The 13,144-nt window shown below is 39.7% G+C and overlaps 1 protein-coding gene across 3 annotated transcripts in view; it reads right to left on the bottom strand.

The window, feature by feature from the left end:
• CRHBP (corticotropin releasing hormone binding protein) overlaps positions 1-13,144 on the bottom strand; it is a 481,877-nt gene that overhangs the window by 242,005 nt on the left and 226,728 nt on the right. For 2 of the 3 annotated variants that reach the window (XM_082378187.1, XM_082378184.1), the window contains one exon: positions 751-13,144. This exon is cut by the window's right edge. The gene's annotated coding sequence lies outside the window, so the exon portion shown is untranslated. The remainder of the gene's footprint in view (positions 1-750) is intronic. The other variant, XM_082378185.1, reaches the window with a different exon arrangement.

Genomic DNA, 13,144 nt, shown 5'->3' with positions numbered 1-13,144 from the left:
CTTTGAGAAGATAAACAAAATTGATAAACCATTAGCCAGACTCATCAAGAAAAAAAGGGAGAAGACTCAAATCAACAGAATTAGAAATGAAAAAGGAGAAGTAACAACTGACACTGCAGAAATACAAAGGATTAGGAGAGATTACTACAAGCAACTATATGCCAATAAAATGGACAGCCTGGAAGAAATGGACAAATTCTTAGAAAAGCACAACCTTCTGAGACTGAACCAGGAAGAAACAGAAAACATAAACAGACCAATCACAAGCACTGAAATTGAAACTGTGATTAAAAATCTTCCAGCAAACAAAAGCCCAGGACCAGATGGCTTCACAGGCGATATCTATCAAAAATTTAGAGAAGAGTTAACACCTATCCTTCTCAAACTCCTCCAAAATATAGCAGAGGGAGGAATACTCCCAAACTCATTCAACAAGGCCACCATCACCCTGATACTAAAACCAGACAAATTTGTCACAAAAAAGGAAAACTACAGGCCAATAACACTGATGAACATAGATGCAAATATCCTCAACAAAATACTAGCAAACAGAATCCAAGAGCACATTAAAAGGATCATACACCATGATCAAGTAGGGTTTATCCCAGGAGTGCAAGGATTCCTCAATATATGCAAATCAATCAACGTGATACACCATACTAACAAACTGAAGGATAAAAACCATATGATAATCTCAATAGATGCAGAAAAAGCTTTTGACAAAATTCAACACCCATTTATGATAAAAACCCTCCAGAAAGCAGGCATAGAGGGAACTTACCTCAACATAATAAAGCCCATATATGACAAACCCACAGCCAACATCATTCTCAATGGTAAAAAAACTGAAACCATTTCCACTAAGATCAGGAACAAGACAAGGTTGCCCACCTTCACCACTATTATTCAACATAGTTTTGGAAGTTTTAGCCACAGCAATCAGAGAAGAAAAAGAAATAAAAGGAATCCAAATCAGAAAAGAAGAAGTAAAACTGTCACTGTTTGCAGATGACATGATACTATACACAGAGAATCCTAAAGATGCTACCAGAAAATGACTAGAGCTAATCAAATGAATTTGGTAGAGTAGCAGGATACAAAATTAATGCACAGAAATCTCCTGCATTCCTATGCACTAACGATGAAAAATCTGAAAGAGAAATTAAGGAAACACTCTCATTTACCTTTGCAACAAAAAGAATTAAATACCTAGGAATAAACCTACCTAAGGAGACAAAAGACCTTTATGCAGAAAACTATAAGACACTGATGAAAGAAATTAAAGATGATACAACCAGATGGAGAGATATACCATGTTCTTGGATTGGAAGAATCAACATTGTGAAAATGACTCTACTACCCAAAGCAATCTACAGATTCAATGCAATCCCCATCAAATTAGCAATGGCATTTTTCATAGAACTAGAACAAAAAATTTCACAATTTGTATGGAAACACAAAAGACCCCGAATAGCCAAAACAATCTTGAGAAAGAAAAACGGAGCTGGAGGAATCAGGCTCCCTGACTTCGGACTATACTACAAAGCTACAGTAATCAAGACAGTATGGTACTGGCACAAAAACAGAAATACAGATCAATGGAACAGGATAGAAAGCCCAGAGATAAACCCACGCACCCATGGGCACCTTAACTTTGATAAAGGAGGCAGGAATATACAATGGAGAAAAGACAGCGTCTTCAATAAGTGGTGCTGGGAAAACTGGACAACTACATGTAAAAGAATGAAATTAGAACACTTCCTAACACCATACACAAAAATAAACTCAAAATGGATTAAAGACCTAAATGTAAGGCCAGACAGTATAAAACTCTTAGAGGAAAACATAGGCAGAACACTCTTTGACATAAATCACAGCAAGATCCTTTTTGAACCACCTCCTAGAGAAATGTAAATAAAAACAAAAATTAAAAAATGGACCTAATGTAATTTAAAAGCTTTTGCACAGCAAAGGAAACCATAAACAAGACAAAAAGACAATCCTCAGAATGGGAGAAAATATTTGCAAACAAAGCAACTGACAAAGGATTGATCTCCCAAATATACAAGCAGCTCATGCAGCTCAATATCAAAAAAACAAACAACCCAATCCAAAAATGGGCAGAAGACCTAAATAGACATTTCTCCAAAGAAGACATACAGACTGCCAACAAACACATGAAAGGATACTCAGCATCACTAATCATTAGAGAAATGCAAATCAAAACTACAATGAGGTATCACCTCATACAGGTCAGAATGACCATCATCAAAAAATGTACAAACAATAAATGCTGGAGAGGGTGTGGAGAAAAGGGAACCCTCTTACACTGTTGGTGGGAATGTAAATTGATAAGCCACTATGGAGAACAGTATGGAGGTTCCTTAAAAAACTAAAAATAGAACTACCATATGACCCAGCAATCCCACTATGGGACATGTACCCGGAGAAAACCATAATTCAGAAAGAGTCATGGACCACAATGTTCACTGCAGCACTATTTACAATAGCCAAGACACTGAAGCAACCTAAGTTGTCCATCGAGAGATGAATGGATAAAGAAGATGTGGCACATATATACAATGGCATATTACTCAGCCATAAAAAGAAACAAAACTGAGTTATTTGTAGTGAGGTGGATGGACCTAGAGTCTGTCATACAGAGTGAAGTCAGAAAGAAAAACAAATACCGTATGCTAACACGTATATATTGAATCTAAAAAAAAAAAAAAAAGGTTCTGACAAACCTAGGGGCAGGACAGGAATAAAGACACAGACATAGAGAATGGACCTGAGGACACGGGGAGGGGGAAGGGTAAGCTGGGATGAAGTGAGAGAGTAGCACTTACATATACACACTACCAAATGTAAAATAGAAAGCTAGTGGGAAGCAGCTGCATAGCACAGGGAGATCAGCTCGGTGCTTTGTGACCACCTAGAGGGGTGGGATAGGGAGGGTGGGAGGGAGATGCAAGAGGGAGGGGATATGGGGATATATGTATACATATAGCTGATTCACTTTGTTATACAGCAGAAACAAACACGCCATTGTAAAGCAATTACACTCCAATAAAGATTTTTTAAAAAAATAGTTAGTATAGGAATTGGGATGGGTCTGCCCCAAGAAACAATGAAATGATGACATTCCATTTTATGGGCTTCTTTCAACAAGAAATTGTAAAATATCAACACTTTTTTTTTTACTATTGTAAAACACCAGATACTAGATTAACAGTTATATAAAGATTTTCTTCACTTACCAAGAGAAATCTTACACCTGAGTCATAAATAACAGATAATGCATTTATTTTATACAGTTCAGTCTGCTCTAATGGCAAAGGAATTGGCAACATATTTCCAGTATTCTAATTCATCCTTGGTCGGTGAATCACAGCATTTTCTATGACACACTTGTTAGAAGCCTTTTCACTTCGTTAGGTCTTAATTACAGTGGCAGCACATAGCACTGGATCAATTGAGTGCTCATATCTGATCTCAAGGTCTGTAAAATGTCAGAAACACAAGGTAATCATAGACCTGGTACTTTTCTTTAATATATTATGTGCCTATAGAATTAAATTCATAAAGTATGAGTCAATGACCTCTACAGTTTTACTAAATACTTTGTGTCATTTCCTAAATGTTTTCAATTATGTTTTGCCTTTGGCTATTTCTTTTATTTGGTTTAGTGTGACCTGATCTTATTTGACTCTTGATAATTGGATATCAAAATCCAGAAGGCCTGGGGCAAGCCATGTTTCAAGTACATGACTGCCACAATCCTCAACTCTTGACCTTAACTGTCTCTATAGGGCAGGTTTCTCTGTAACAGGGAGGGGGATGTATGTAAGGGCTTGTTGATGGTAACCATCACCAGCTCCACCCTGGCCTGGCTGCAGACCTGCAGTGAGGAAAACCAGAGAAGTTTGATTCCATCAACCAATGACTCAAAATAAGGTTTGAGAATGTGCTTTATGGTTTTCCATGTAAAATGCTACACAGGCTAACTGATGATCTCTTTCAAAGAGGGGGGGAAAAAAGGAAAGAAAAGCTAGTATGGAGCCATTAACATTTGTGAGCATTCTACAGAACTCTCATGTAATAAGGTTATCTTCATTTTTTGTCTTACTCGTTTGGACTGATTGCAGTTTCATCAGTGTTTCTTTACTGGTGTTCACTGTTTAGTGTTTCTTTACAATTAACCTGGAGTTTGAAGACACTGCTATAGACAATGAATTCTACTCAAATACCAAATGATACAGGAAGTGCTTGGTCATTTTAAAGTTTTAAATATATTCTCAGATACATTTTCATCTATACAGCAAAAGAATGAAGCAGATTTAATAAGTACAGTTTTCTTTATTGTTTCCCACACAATTTTGTTAAGGATACAAAAAAGGTCCTGTGCAACCAGCCACCAGGAAATACTCCCAGGTCATGATGGAGTTAAGGGTTGCTGCAACCACATAAGACATTGTGAGGCTTCCCTGGTGGTTCAGTGGATAAGAATCCGCCTGCCAATGCAGGGGACACAGGTTCGTTCTCTGATCCAGGAAGATCCCACATGCCGCGGAGCAACTAAGCCCGTGCGCCACAACTACTGAGCCTGCGCTCTAGAGCCCACGTGCCACAACTACTGAAGCCCACGTGCCTAGAGCCCGTGCTCCGCAACAAGAGAAGCCACTGCAATAAGCCCACGCACCACAACGAAGAGTAGCCCCCGCTCGCTGCAACTAGAGAAAGCCCGCGTGCAGCAGCGAAGACCCAACACAGACAAAAAAAAAAAACAAAAAACCAAAGACATTGTGGGTCTCTTTGATGGGTGGGCCCTAAGCTAACAAGACAGCGGAAGTCAAGAAACAAGATTTTAGCTGGTTTTGTGAAGACAAAAATTGGGAAGTAATACAAATGTATAACTACAAAGTATATCCATACCATGAAATGCTCTGCAGCTGTCAAATGGTAATACAGGGATATAGTGATTGTATTTAAATGCATTTAGATTACATATTTTTAGTTTTAAATACCACTTCTTAGTTTTTTAGTTAAAAAGAATTATGTAGTAGGATCCCATTTCTATGTATGTTTACATATGTATAGAAAATAGCCTGGATAGATAAACAGCATCATATATATGGGTGTTATACATGGTTGAGAGATAATGGGTAATTTTCCTTTTTATTTTCACTTGAGTATAGTTCCTAGGTTTTTTAATTAGCTTATATTAGTTAATAAAACTTTAAAGAAAGAAATGAAAAGAACAAGTAGGTGGTACTCTAGGAATCTGAAAACTAACACTTAATTCAGTCACCATTACTCACTCAAAAAACACTCAGCAAGTGTTTATTATCTTTCTACTGTGTACACAGATCATTGCTATGTCCTGAGAGAGATTTAAATATGTATACTACTTCTCTACTGTCAAAGACTTAATTTTAGTAGTGGTAGAAGCACACATATAAGCAACCAAAATTAACTCAGAGGCAGAATGAAAGATACAGGAAAAGAACAAACAAGGTTCTGTGGGTAAACAGGGGCAGGAGGCAGCGACTGCTGACGAGACATTGACAACCACAAAACAGAGGAAGAATGAGAAGGTGACCGGTTCACCTGTCAGGAGATGCTTTGGAGTGTGGCCGCAGCACCACACCCAAGCCAAGCTGAGGCTCTCCAATAGCAGAGCTAAATCCTGTCTTCTACTTAAATCAACTACCAACTTTATGCTCTCACTCCTCAACAGTTTTAGGTGTAAATTTATCACAGAAGAGCTCTTGTATGGTAGATGTCTGACATTATGCATTCATCAGGAAATATATGGATGTATTGTCACTTAATGGATGAAATATATTTCTCATCACGTGAGCCAAAATACCCAGCTTATCATAAACAGTGGAGTGATGGCTAGCAAACAAGCTGCAAAGATGCATGGAAGACTAATTCAGGGACAAGAGAGCATGGCCACAAACTTTGGGGAAGAAGGAAGATGAACTTTTTCATTCTGGGGATTCCATCTGGGATGAAGTGACTAAGAGAAAGAGGCAGTGACAATGAAAGACCAGTGACTGTTGATGAGACACGGATCTCGCCACCAAATCACACCACTGACATTCCATCAGTGGACTAGTTGTTACTTAGTGGCATACATGCTGCTTTCTTTCCCCTGCTTATCCAATTGTTTCACATGGAGACAAACCTTTTCTGCTCGATTTCAGACTCTGCTGCAAATTTTCCTCTGTCATAGAGCTCAACTGCATGGTGAAAAAGAAGATGCAAATGGAATAGATGATTACCAAAATCGTCAGAGTCCAAAGGATTGTGATAATGAATGTTCTCTTACAAATAAATAGCTATAGGGATTAGCAGATGAGTGTGTCAGAGTATCAACAATGTTATAAGAACATCCAGTAACCACATCCTCGTCTCACCCTATGCTTGCTTTATTGCTCATCCTGCTCTCCTCAGTTAAGAGGTTCAATAATCCTCTTTATCATTTTGCCAATGCTAAATGTATACATATTTTGTGGTAAAACATCAGGACTGGGATCATTTTCTGATATGCATAATACTGAGTAGGATGGCAATTGTAGCAATTTATTAAAGGTTGAATTTTCCTGTTCCAAGGAATGAAACTAAATGGAATGGAGGTATGAACAAAAGAGCAGCTAAGAGTTGTGAATGCAGCACACCTAGGGTTTATTCCACAGTGCTGAGTCCTTTTCAATCACTAACAATAAACCTGTCCATTCTACTTACTTGGTGATGGATGTTAACTAGACTTATTGTGGTGATCATTTCACAGTATATACGAATATTGAATCGTTATGTTGTACACCTGAAACGAATATAATGTTGTATGTCAATTATATCGCAACTAAAAAAACACAGTTGTACTGTCTTACAGTTCTGTAGGTTAGAAGTCCAACGTGGGTCTCACTGGACTAAAATAAAGGTGTCGACAGGGTTGTTCCTTTCCGGAGCTCCACGAGTACAGTCTATTTCCTTGCCTTTTCCAGCTTCTAAAGGCGTTCCACATTCCTTGGCTTGTAGCCCCCTTACTCCACCTTCAAAGCCTGCAAGATTGCAAGATTGCATCTCTCTGACCATTCTGCCATAGTTGTGTCTTCTTCGCTCCACAGCCAGGAAAACGTCTCTGTTTCTAAGGACTCATTGATTACATTGGGCTCACCTGGATGACCCAGGATACTCTCCCATCTCAAAGTCCTTAACCTTAAACACATCTGCAAAGCCTGTTTTTCCATGTAAAGCACCAATTTTTTCTCTAATCCCTTTCTTTGCATTCCCATAGTTTTAGTCTAGGTTCTTATCCCTTGACTTGGGTTTACAGCAATAACGTGCTAACTGCTCTCCTTGGAGGAATTTCTCCTCCACTTCAATCCATCCCATGTACCAATTTCATATAGATCCTCTTAAAGCACCGTTAAAAAACACAATTCAACTGAGTACATTTTGAAGATCTTATAGGCTTTATTCAATGATTCATGAATTGGGCAGTATCCAATCTAACAGCTAGAAAGGAGCTCCCAGGAGCTGTACAAAATGAAAGACTTTTACAGGCAGAAAGCAGCAGGAACAAGGAAGTTATACTAGGCAAAAAAATCAGGTTGGTTGTTGCACGGGTACTCTCTTAGGGGATGGCAGGGGTCTATCAAGCTGAGAACCTAACTAGTGCTGATTAGGCAATTCCTGATTGATTGGTTAAAATTCCATCGCTGGAATTTTTGCAGCTTTTCATATATATTCTGAATACACATAAAACATTTCTGAAAGGATACCCAAGAAACTGTCAATGGGCTGAGAAATGGAATGCAGTGGTGGGGATAGGCACAGATTGACTAGATGGGTGGGTAGAAAGGAAACTTTAATTTTTCCTATTTTATGCTTTTCAATATTGATTGAGTTCTGACCATATCGATGCAATTCTTTTAAAATTTAAAAAACTAGCAAAATAACTTTTATTTAAAAGGCTACAGATTTTTGAAGAAAACTTAGGTACGCAGAGAAAACCTCACTACCATTGTTCCTCCACCCAAATACAACCACTATTCAGAGTGAGTAGAATGTTAATGAAAACAAAAATCACACTGCCACTCTCCAAAAATGTCTCTGAAAGTAAAAATGGTTAGATGCACCCATAACATTGTCCTCTAAAGTGCTCCAAGTGCTGGACAAACAGTTCCCACTGTGGGGCAGCAGGGAGATGAATACTTTTAGGTAATCAAAGAGAAAGAGACCATGTAACCCACTAAGTGCCTGTCCTGCCAGGTGCTGGCTGAGAAGAAGCTGAAGCAAAGAGGAGCAAGTCAGTCCCCACCCCATGGAATTAAGACATTGCTTATTCTTGAAATTAAGAAAATTGAATGATCGTGCGAAGAATGTTACATTTATAACCTAAGTAACATTTAGAGATTAGAGTCATAATGAATCAGTGCTTCTTTTCTCCTGGAAAAACAATGTGTAGATACCAATGGAAAAAACTACTGTAAGATTTTAATTAACATTAAATTAATTAAATCCCAGGATCTCACTCTGGAGTCAGATAAACAGGATTTAAATACAAATTCGGCCATCTTCCAGACGCATGGAGAAGTTTAGAGAAGCTATTTGACTTTTCTAAGCCTCAGTTTTCTCATCTGTGAAATGGAGACACAAGAAGTACCTACCACCTAAGGTGTTTGTGGGGACTAAAGGAGATAAATGAGTACAGTGTGTTGGGTGGGGTATTCCAGGGACCCCATTCACCTGGCTCCCCAGGAACACCCAGGACGGTGGCTGGCACGGGAAGACCTCATTCACATTCATCAGCAAATGAATTAGATGACTGAAGCAACTTAAAACAATTTTTTTTAATGTTGCAAGAAGGAACAGATAATTACAAAAGTTTGGAAACAACCCAAATGTCCACTGTTATGGCTAAACAAAGTATGGAATCCTAATAAATACGGATGCTCTGTGACTAGAGAAATAATGGGAAGTTGTCTAATCTGATATGGAAGGAGCCCTAGGACATATTAAAATGTGAAAAGGAGAAAAACAAAAACATATATGTATTTGTATTTCCATAAAAAACAATTCTACAAGGAATCTACTAGAAACTAATAAAAGTGGTTAGCCATGAGGATGGAGGATAAGAATTCAGTCAAAAGGGTGGTGAGATTGGGAGGACACTTTTTTACTGTATCTGTTTTTATGTATTTTTAAAATGTTGAACCATGTGAATGGACTCCATATTCAAAAATAAATGAAAAATTTAAAGAAACACATGGAGCTGGATTACTGTTGTTTATTCCAGTCAGTGCTACGGTGCAATGTTAGAGGGGGTTTTTGGTTTTGTTGTTTTTTGAGATTTATCTTTTTAAGAGTTCATTCAAGTTCAGAATTCAAACCGTGAAAGAGTTTTTGGTGAAAAAGTTCCTCCCCACCTTAGCTACAGAGTTCCCCTTCCCTCAGGCAACCAATGTTTAAAAGATTCTTGAATATAATGGGAGGTTTTGGATATTTAGAATTTTAAAATGTATTTGCTGCTATGATTTCAAGCAGGATTATGCAATCGCGGTTTCAGCAAGTCAGGACTCTCATTAAAAGCTAACTCTTTCATTAAACCATCTTTTCTTGTATTGCAAATCAGATACCGTTGAGAGCACCTGACAACTGTAGGCAACACAAATATGATGATGTTGGTAACAGGCAGCAAAGAGTGAGCCCCATGGAGGTCGGTGGAATAAAGGAAATAGGCAGAAAATGCTCAAACTACAACAGCTATGCTCCTACTTCAGCAGGCTTTGCTTGGTTCAAAGCCTTCAGGGGAGGGAGCTGTGGCGAGAGGGCCATGAAGTCCAGAAGTTGCTGCACAGTGCATCTTTGGGATACAGTACAACTCCTCACCTCCCGGACCACAAACAGTTCAACACCCACACCCACACCCCACAACCTGAGCCTCTTCCCACCGAGCTACCGACCTACCGGAGCAGTAAAAGAGTTTTCAAAACAAAGGATCCGCACAGAGAAACTGGGTTGTTTAAATCAGTGCTTCTCAAAATGTGGTCCCTGGACCAGCAGCATCAACGTCACCTGGGAACTTGTTAGAAGTGCAGATTCTCAAGCCCCACCAGGACCTCCCGAATCAGAAACTCTGGGGGTAGGGGTGTTTTAACAAGCCTTTTGGATCATTCTGGTGCAGGCTACCGTTTGATAACCACTGGTTTAAGTCAACATTTTCTCTTGGACCTAGAGATGATCATACCAAGCTGAGTAAGTCAGAAAGAGAAAGACAAATACCATATGATATCACTTATATGTGGAATCTAAAATATGACACAAATGAACTTATCTATGAAACAGAAACAGACTCACAGACATAGAGAACAGACTTGTGGTTGCCAAGGGGGAGAAGGTTGGGGGAGGAGTGGAGTGGGAGTTTGGGATTAGCAGATGCAAACTATTATATATAGAATGGATAAACAACAAGGTCCTACTGTATAGCACAGGGAACTATAGTCAATAGCCTGTAATAAACCATAAAGGAAAAGAATATGAAAAAGAATATATATATGTATAACTGAATCACTTTGCTGTACGGTAGAAATTAATACAACATTGTAAATCAACTATACTTCAATAAACAAACACACAAACAACAAAAAAATTTTTCTCCACTTCCCTGGAGTCAGGGGGAAGGGAGGTGGGAAGCTTGTGAAAAATGCGTACTCCCAGGCCCACCTCAGACTCACTGACTCAAAATATTGCATGGAGAAGCCTCAGAATCTCCTTCCAATGATGACTGAGATACTGGCTTAAATGATTCCTATTACCAGCTGCATGATGTTAGGATAACAAATCCGCCTTACTCCCTGAATATATCAGATGTTTTCTTTTTCTCAAAAGCAAACATCGAGGCTGGCCTTACAGCTCAAACAAGATTCTTTCAGACTATCTAATAAATAGCAGCCTCTTCAGGGACATGTTTGGCATCTCTGACCCCCAGCTGTGCAGTCATCTACATCTCAGAATCCTAATTTGACAGTAATCAGAATAAGGAAGTACAGATCCTTTGTTTGTTTTGCTGACACCCACTCCCATGATAAACTCATAGGTGGTCACCTAAGACCCGCTACCCACTGCTGTCACACAGGCAGAGTCCTAAGGAATGAGAACCGAGACAATGAATTTACGTAAAGGTAAAGGAGGGATTTGAAAATAAGGTGCAGCTTATTGCCCTGGATAATAGCAGGCAGCTCTGAGGAGAGAAGCATGGAAGGCAAGTGTCACAATTTCCTGCATTGAGTCATATCCTGCAGGTGGTTGAGTAGTTGTTTCACTCGGTTGCTTTAAAAGGAAGACAACTTTCTTATGCCCAATCCTCCATCCCAAACTCCTTCGTCCCCTGCCCTAGGGTGTGGGGACAGGCAAGGGGAAGTGTTGTTGGATGCATATTTTGTACATCCTAGAACTGGGTAAGCACCACACTTTGAAGCTCTTTCCCTGGCAAAGCCCAAAGGGCTCACACTTGTGTAGGAAAGCAGCTGGGAGAGGATGACGAAGGCCCCAGGGAGTCAAACTCATCCCACTTGGTGGTTGCAGTGAGTTAGCTCAGCCAAAACTCAGAGGCAGGGGCGACCCAGTCCAGATGGCTGGAAGACAGCATATTCAGAAAAATGGAGGACAGTAATTATTTAAAGAATAATTGGAATAATCAAAGTCTCCAGCAGTTTTCTTCCGAGTTCAGCTACACTTAAGAAGTCAGACCCCAGCTTGCTGGTCTGGAGTATGTGACCAGAGAGGGTCCAAGGACAACACTGTAGTCCTTGACAAACATAGGCACAAGAGCATCACTGTAGCAGGAGAAGGGTCCACAACTGTTAAAATCAGCCAGTGTTTCTGGACAGCAATTGCCATCCAGGGTTTCCTTTTCATTGCACTGTTGACCACCACTCTGCAGTTGGGAAGTCTGGAGGCCTATTTATTCTCTGCACATTCTAGTACAGTCAGCTCCATTTAATAGCAGAAAGGAAAAAAGACATGATGGGGAAGACAGGGCAAGAATGTAATGGCTCTTAGAAGCCCAGGTGGGGAGGGAGGCAGCTGATGTGCGATCACTTCAGAAGGAGAAAAACCAAGAGGAATCTCAGCCTGCACCTTCTGAGGTGAGTGGTGTTTTGGACTTAAGATATCTTAGACCATTGTTTTGTAAAAATTCATATTTCTAGGCCACTTCATTGTAGGAGGGAAAAGGCTTTCAAGTTGAACATGGAGCCATACCATTGCGGAAGTTTACCTGTTATATGTCTCAGGACCTCACTTCAGGCGCATCCCATCTCGGGTTTCTCCAGTGCCGTTAGATGGTCAGGAAATTGGGGCCACTTTTTGGTAATACTTCCGTTGCCTCATTCTGTGTGGCTTCCCACATTTTACCCCTAAGAGGACTGAAAAAACAAAAAGCATCTGAACAAAAAGGACAAAGGGTAGCTCCTTCTAAAATTAACATAAACTCCAGGAGGACAACAATCTTAGTTTTGTTTATTAGACTGCTGTGGACTGAGTGTTTGTGTTCTCCACCCTCCAATTCATATGTTGAAATCCTAACCCCCAAGGTGATAGTAGTAGGAGGTGAGGCCTTTGGGAGGTAAGTAGCTTATAAGGGCAAAGTCCTCATGAACGGGATGAGTGCCCTTAGAAAAGAGACCCCAGAGACCTAGCTCACCCCTTCTTCCATGTGAGGTTATAGTGAAAAAAAGGCCATCTATGAGCCAGGAAGTGGGGCCTCACCAGACATGGAATCTGCCACTGTTTTGATCTTGGACTTTCAGCCTCCAGAACAGTGAGAAATAGATTTCTATTGTTTGTAAGCTATAAACATATAAGTTTATGATATTTCTGTTCTAGCAGCCCAAATGAACTAAGACATACATGATCCTCAGTGCCTAGAACAGTCCCTGACACATATTAGATGCTCTACAGGTATTTATTGTATAGAAAATGTTGATACCCTGGTAAAGAGTAGAAGCCAGCACTCCTCAAGGTCATTGACAAAGGGCTACAATGGGCTTTGTCCTACCATACTGATACCCATTTCATTTGTCCCACCAAGGAGGAGCAACAAATGCTTACATCATTCATCTATTTGCTT

Source organism: Balaenoptera borealis (assembly GCF_965194805.1).
Source record: "Balaenoptera borealis genome assembly, chromosome: 2".
NCBI lineage: Eukaryota > Metazoa > Chordata > Mammalia > Artiodactyla > Balaenopteridae > Balaenoptera > Balaenoptera borealis.
Note: the sequence above shows the minus strand (reverse complement) of the source record. Positions and strands in the feature narration are given on the sequence as shown.